Source organism: Solanum stenotomum, chromosome 10 (genome assembly GCF_019186545.1).
Source record: "Solanum stenotomum isolate F172 chromosome 10, ASM1918654v1, whole genome shotgun sequence".
NCBI lineage: Eukaryota > Viridiplantae > Streptophyta > Magnoliopsida > Solanales > Solanaceae > Solanum > Solanum stenotomum.
Window position 1 is genome coordinate 52,758,274 of NC_064291.1, and position 8,398 is coordinate 52,766,671.

An 8,398-nucleotide genomic window follows, 5' to 3' on the forward strand; every position below is an offset into this window, starting at 1 on the left:
AATAATCCAAAACATACAAAAATATCAAATAAAACCATCAGAAAGTTCTTTTGAAGTTACTAATCACCATAATCTATGTTGACAGGGCTTGTACTCTGCAAGACCATCTGATTGTACCTCATATTCATGCCTCAAAGAGAATGTAAGTGTGAAGAAACTTATATGAACAACCAACCATTGAAAGTTGTAATGTATTCATCTACCTTAACACAAACACTGATGCAGCGAGCAAAGAATCTGAAAATTAAGATATGTGATAGAAAAGAAAAAGGCATTTATGAAAAGTTCATGAGTGACTACTTTTCAGTGAATGCAAGCATATGAAAAAAAATTGTAGACATATTAAGAAGGGGAAATTTAAGTGAAATAAGAACTCACCTTACACACGGAAGAGCTAAACTCTAAATCGATGAATATGAGATGAAAAATTAAGAGAATTTTTAAAAAACAAAACTTTAGTGAATCTTCTTCTTATTGAAATTCCAAAGAGATTCATATATTTGTTTGATTTTACCTTACCCAGTTGCCCTCTTAGGGTTAACAGTAAAGATGAGGAATGAGAAATTATTGAGAGACATATGAAGAAAATGGAAGAATGATCCAGAAGCGTAGGAGAGGAAAAGAATTGAAGAAAAAGACGAAAATACCCTTACTTTTGTTTTAAATAACTAAAGTAGAACCTTGTCCAACTTCTATAGCGCGATGTACAATAAATTTATGTTGTGGTCGTCCTGACTTCATGCTTCTATATAGTATATATATATATATAGTACTAGATAGGTATGGCCTATGCTCAGCACAGGCCCAACACTTATATTTTGAACTTTGAAGTGTTTTCATTGATTACTTTGGCTTTAGTTTCTCTATTTTTCTGTTTTGATGGTATTTGACAAATTATCAAAACACAAAAAGAATTGATTGCTCGAAATTGCCTGTGCACAGCACGAGCGCAATACGGAAGACATTTCTGTTGGCTTCATAATTACATCTCAATTAATTAAAAATTTAAAAGTTATGAGAAACAAAAATACTTCATATTGCAGTTATTTAACGCTCTGTTCCTTATTCTTCTCAATATTACAAAAGAGAATCATAGTATACCTTAGCCCTCTTTCCAACTCCTATTCATTCTTGTATGTTTTATTTGTCTATTTTGACAAAACTAAATTTATAACCTCATCACTTTTACTCTTGGGAATGCATAGCATAAAATATTGCCCCTTTTCGCACTAATTTATTACATAGAAATGGATCACATTGAATGGACCAACACGAGTAAATAAAATTGGTAACTTAGACCCATGAGAGACAAAACTTTCCAAAAAAAGCTTAACACAAAGTTATCAAAGATCACATATAAGTAAAATAATCGAATATCACTTACATAAAGTACAATTATTTGGTCTTTACACAAGTTTTAGTTTTATCAAAAAAAAAATTAAGAAATAAAAAATCAACAGCTATTAAGGATACATGTTGCATGGTTTGTAATTTCCGGACTACGTCAATATTTAAGCTATGCACATAAAGTTTTCACTGTTGGTTACTGATTGAACCAATGAAATATAATGAGATAAGAATCTCTAGAGATCTTTCGTCTCCACTTACGCTTGGTTGAATCAACTGTCACTTCTTTCTCCAGAAAGCTAGCGCATCAATCTTTCTTATCAACCACATTGTATCATAATCAATTCTCTTCATCCTTCTACACCTGCTATTCCTTATTTAATCAAGAGAGTACGATAACATGAGAAACTTTATATCTGAAAATGCAAAATTAAGAGTGAAAATCATGAAAATGAATTAAAAAAAGAGTGGATAAAATGAGTCACCAACCACGTGTTAGAACCAAGAGATTAAAACATACAAACACCAGAGGTTTGTTCACTTCTTCACGCGAGGAGAAAATGGTTACAAAATTTTAGTTACATTTCCAACTCCTCATGTTTCTACAGTTTCTTGTCTATACATGACATAAGCTTAGGTTTTTTTTTTTTTTTTAAAAAAAGTATGGCTCTATGATGCAAAAAAGGTGTGCACGTAAGTTACTTGAATGGAAAATTAGACTTCAAAATTGAAATAAATCCTAAAGCATCAAGACAAAAGCCTATGCTATGTGGGAGAATTCTATTTTTTTAAGTGTTACTGTTCCAATTCTTAAAAGTGTTTTTGTTATGAATCTTTAGGGAAGGATCAAGTCACAGGGTGATATATAAATCAGCTCGTTAAAGGGAGGCTGAAACCTTAGAGTTCATTAAAAGAGAGAACTCTAATTGCTTCAGCTCTTTAAAGGGAGACAGAAACCTTAGAGTTCAATAAAAGAGAGAACTCTGATCTCTTGCTTTTTGCTTAATTATGACTTACTGATTTATTCATCAAAAGCCCCTTTAAATAGGAGTCTTATTACATCAATAACCTAATCCTTATGAAACTCTAAAACTAAACCCTATTCTAGAATAATAAATAAAGCAACTAAAAATATAATTAAATACTTAAATTAATCACTTCCAACGCATCCCTAACATTACTCCCCTCACGTTGAAAGAGTTTGTCCTCAAGCTCAAGTTCGGGGCAGTCATCCAGAAAATCTGGATCAGTAAGGAGAACATTCATAGTATGACAAAATTCAGATTTAGAACTCATTTTGTCGATGCTAAATCATCAAAATTAAAATACTGATAATAAGAGGAAGAGCTTTTAAAATTATGCAAAGATGAAATGTTTAATCAGAAAATAAAAATAAGAAGTCAAAAGTAAAGGATAAACTTAAGTAACCATGAAATGCTAGACACATATGCGGATTGTAAGTTATCGATTCACTTGATCATAAAGGGATCTCGTAATTATATGATGCCCAAAATGGAGTTGTCATTCCTTGTATTGAAAAAGAAAAAAAAAACTTGAAACTTGAGCCTCATTAAAAACAAACAAACTTTGAATTGTTTAAAATTTACAAACACTACAACAACCCAAGCCAAAATATATGTTTGTTTTAAGGTTGATCCTAGCTAGTTGTTATTGTGATTTGACATGGTAATAAGCAAGTTAACACTTTTTATAAGTCTTGGACAAATATGTAAGTTCCTGAACTTGAAAGTGACTCATAAAGACATGATACCAAATACAATATAAGACAAAGGCAATATAGTTATCTTCTCAAAAAATACAGCCAATATAGCTATTCCTAAACTATTTCATTAAGTTGAATTTTTTCAAAATAAAATAAAATAAAAAATCAGAGAAGATTTTCACAAGAAAAAATATCATCACAAAATTGCCAGACTCTAACCCATTGTAGACGTCATTGGCTTCTTGCTATTGCAAACGACGGGTCCTCTGACACTTCATATATTAACCAACATTCAAATCTTTTTTCAATTTCATGTGTTATAACAAATAAACAATAGAACCTAGCTGCTTCTAACTATCAATTTCTCTATTATTCTGACAGTACCTACTTCTCTAGGAATTTTCAAATTAAAACCAACAAACTATTATCTGCTAAAGCTAAATGTTTCAATTATCATGCTTAACTGATAAAAAATGAGTTAGTATAAAAGAATGCATGCAACACTCACTGGAGATACATAGATGGCGAAAAATTAAGGAGATTGTCAAAAGAAGTTCAGCAATCAGAGAGAGTATACACAAATTTTGAACAAAATTCGCAAGTTCTATTTTAGCAGTAAGTAGTCATGATTAGTTTTTTTTTTTCCAATAAGGACCGTTAGGAGGAGGAAAACTTGAGATACCTTACCTTGATCAACCTCTGTGTTCATTGAGTCTAAACTGGTCGATATCCCTTTATGTCACTTGCGGTTAAAAGCTAGAGGTGTAAAACAAAGAGAGTTTGCCATTAAGACAATGGAGTTAGTTATTTATGCAAAAGTTGGGAAAAATGAGATCTTTAAAATCATAAGCGAAACTAAAACACGAACAAATAAAAAAAAAATACATGAGGAGTAGCAAAAAGCTCAATACATGTTAACATGAGAAGTGCTACAATTCATCAATGAGGCAATGTGACAACACCAAGTCTATTATACAATTCTAAACATTCAAAGAATTTAAAAACAGTACAGAAAATTCAAAATTTACTTAACAATGTAAACAAAATATAATTTTTCTAGCTAAGACAATTTTTCAAACAAGTGGTGAACGTCAAATATCTTCAATGGAAAAACCATATATGCATACTTTATTACATCTCACTACAAATAAAAAATGAAGAGGAGAAAAATGAACAAACCACTTAAATGTATAGCAACTGAATATGTTCGAACAAGTGATTGCACGCATAGTCTCCTAGTGCGATAGGTCAATAAAGTTGTTACAAAAAAGAAAATACACTCCGGGCGCAATCACTTGTTCGAAAGGCGGAAGAATTGTATGGAGAAGAGAGGCGGCTCGACAGGGAAGGAATGGAAAATTGTCAAAGATGATCTTTGTAAACAGAACAATGGGCTGAATAGCTAGAATAATTGATCAAGATAGATGACAACACTTTTCTCCTCCTCTTTCTTACCGATAGAATAATCTTCTCTTATGGCTTTCACCCCTGCCTGTAATTAGAGAATTAAGCCCATTTCTGATCCATTCATTCTGCAAGTAGGGAGGATCCAGAGTGTTATCCTACATATCCATGTGTTAGACACTTTATTGGTCGGATCATTCTCTCATTCTTTAATAGGTAGGGATAGGAATGTAGCTTAGAACACAAGCAATACCTCACATAATATTATTCTTATGAGAAATATAAATGCCTGCGAAGTTAGAAGCAGGGGCAGAGCTAGCCTTCTTTTAGGGGTTCATCCAAACCCCCTTTGGCGAAAAATATTACTATATATACATGGTTAAAAATATTTTTTATGTATATAGTAGATATTGAACCCCTTCTATTAGTTTGTGTGTTTAGTTCTTTAGATTTTGAACTATCTTATTAAAAATCTTAGCTCTGCCACTAGTTAAGATATGACAAAACTCTCTAGAGTGTTCTCCAATTTCCAGTGTTCGAGCCCACCTTGCACTACCCTCGACAATGCACCAACACAAGTATTTGATAATTCTACCCACCAACCTTAAGCAAATAATTTTTTTTTACCTATAGTGTTTTTTGTAACTCCACTGGAATTTAAACCTTCAAAAAGGTATGTTTTTCGGTTTTGGAGAAAAATTAAAGGAAGTACTAACTTTTATTAACGAACACATACATATACCCAAAAGGATTGAAATATTATTTTAGAGTATTGAAGTGGAAGAAGATATATACACATATTTCAGAGACTGAATTTCAGTTCATACAAAAGGGAATGGAAATGATAAATTGAAATAAATAAATATAGTGAAAGATGATTAAAAGCTTACCAAACATGAAGATTGCTGGTGATGGAATATGTATTTTCTCTTTGAATTTCTGTTAAACACCTCAGCCATATCTCTTATAATTTTCAAAAAGAGTTATCTTACCCAACTCGAGCTTCATGGAGATTGGAGAAGAAGAGCAATGTGCCTATTTCTTTGCTTGACTCATCTTATTCTACTTTTATATTTATTTAATATATTTTAATATAGAAGTGAGTGGAAAGAGAGAGAAAGCTCTAGAGGGAAAAAGAAAGATAGAGTGTGTGGTTTGGTAAAAAAATCTAAGTATGATGATTATACATTACCCTTGAAAATGTGCATATTTACAACTTTGCCATTGATCGTCACCCTCTTCATGCTTCTATATAATAATAATATATATATATATATATATATATATTAGTTATTAAGTTAGAAGTCCAAAATAATTTAAAAGAAGAAGGAAAAGACCCATAATTCAGGCCAACGTTTTAGCCCACTTGTTACACTAAAATTCGTCTGAAAAATAGACCGAAATTCGGCCCAAAACACTTAAATATTCAGCGCAAACGAGTCCATGAAGTAATTTTCAGCCCGAGTCTAAAACTTAAATCCCTAAATCTTTTTTTTTCCCCTTTCCTCTTTCAAGAGAAGACTCCAACGACTTTCAGTGAAGGACAGAGATCATCAGTTCCTTTATGGTGCAATATTCATCTTCTTACTGGAAAATCAGACGCTCTTTCTTTCATTCATTAATATCTCTGCTATTTCTGATGGAGAGGTACAAAGGAGAAGTTTTTCGGCCTCCATAGCACTTATAACTAGTGTTCTTTGCTCTAAATATTTGCCTTTGCATCCTCTTTTGATCTTTGCTGAAACTCGGTTTTCCAAGCTTGTTGGAGTTCGTAGTTATTCGAGCTTAGACTTTCGATCAAAGCACCTTGTTCACTGCCCCACAGCAGCTGACATTCGTCTCTTATTTTCTCAACTTTATTTCCTATGTTTCATCATCTTTGTGTTAAATTTTGTTCTTTTACTTCTTAAGAAAATATTGCTTTGCAGTAGTTTTATTTGGTTTAGCTCTAATAACTGATGTTAAATTTTTTATTTTTTTTTTGTTTCCTCACATTTTACACCTTGTATATAAAGAATTTTTTATTTATGCGGAATCAGTTTTATTTCGTTCAAATGTTATACTAATTTTTTTTTTGTGTTTCTTTGGGAAAAATGAGGTAAGAATGCCTCACAAGTCTCCAATTAAAAAAAAGGGACAAGTGGGGCCTCTTCATCTCTTCCTCAATTTAATTAACTCTTAATTAATATATTGGACCAAATTAGTATTTTTTAAAACTTAGGAGGCTTTATTTTAAATTGTGAAGCATATTAAGAATGGAGAAAACCTTTTAACTTATTCAATTTTCTTTTCAAAACTGAAGTTACAGGGGAATCTCCAAGAACGGGACTTTTTTTTTCAAAAAAAAAATTTCTTCTTCATCTTCAAAATCATCAAATCTTCTTTGAGTTTGTTGTGTTTTTCTTTTCAATCAGTAGCTTCTAATACAAGGTAAATTTTCTTCTCTTTTCTATTTCAAAGGATAAGATTAGGGTTTAATAAAGAAGAAAATCATCATCATCTTGCTATTATATGTTTTTTTATTTTTACATTATATTTATTCCGTTTGAACTTGAAATTAACTCAAAAGAGCATTTTTGATAAGTATAAAAAATATTTTGTGTCCATTCTTCAGCTGGGTTTAGTGAATTCAATTTAGTTGTTTCAGCCAACAACTTAAGTAGTTGTTTGGACAACTACTGAAGTTGTTTATAGAAATAACTTTATATTTTTGTTAATACAGAAATAGTCCAACAACTTCCTGTAGTTGTCCGACGATTCAGAAGTTGTCCCAACAACTACTGCAGTTGTTAGACAATTGTGTTTAATTGTTGGTCAACTGATTAGTTGTAGGACAAATAATTTAATTATTGATCTATAATGTACCACTATTGCTCCTTTTCTGTTGATCCTATTCAGTTAATTTCTTACTATTTACTAACTTTTAACTATTTTAGTGTAGTTATAATGCTTCAATATAAGAGGAAGAGAACTGGAACATCTTCATCCAATCCAAATGCTAAAGAAAATGCTGAGAGCTTAACTGCTGCTAGAAAAAGAGGTACCACAACACTTCAAAGTATCGGTGGACAACCATCTAGAGAAGAAAAAAGTGATCAAAGTAGCGACGATCAATCTAGTGAAATGGAAAAAAATAGTAAGAATAACAGTGACCTATCAGGTGAAGAAAAAAGTGATGAAAATAGCAACGAAAATTCAAGTGAAGAGAAAAAAGATGGTGAGAGTCATGGAGATGAATCAAGTAGAGAGGAACAAAGTGAAGAAAGTGAAAGTGAACAATCGGATGAAAAAGAAGAAGAAGGTATTGAATCTTCTCCAAATTATGTTAAAATCATTTCCAATGATAAGTATAAGTTTAAGACCCACTTGAGTGTGTCTGGGTCTTATGATTCAAAAATCAATGCGAGAGTTGGTTTTGGAGCTCAATTTGTTGAGTTTAGAAAGATTTTAATCGCACAAAAAATTGAAAATGATTTTAAAAAATCTTGTTTTGGTCACTTTTTGAAGTTGGATCAATCTGTAGCAGTACAACTTTCAATGAAGTTAGTACATGGCCTTTGTCTTCGTCGTATATTTTCTGAAAAGAAAAAAGAGGTTTGGATTGATTATAATGGTTTGCCTCTTTGTTTTGGCATTAATGAATTCGCTATTATGACTGGACTTCGGTGTCATTCCCTACCTCCTCTAAGTCAAGAATTAGCGAAAATTGGAAAAGAAGGTGAAATTTTGGTTGATCTGGTGGGTCAATCTGCAAATGCTGTTGTACTCATAGAAAAGATGAGTGATCCATGCTTAACCAAAAAGCAAAAGCTTGCTATTAGTATGGTTTGGTTTTTGCATGGTGTATTGTGTTCAAAAAGTGCAGAAAAGAAGATAGAAACTCATTGGCTAAAGATGGCGTCCAAAAAAAGTGTGTTCAATTCA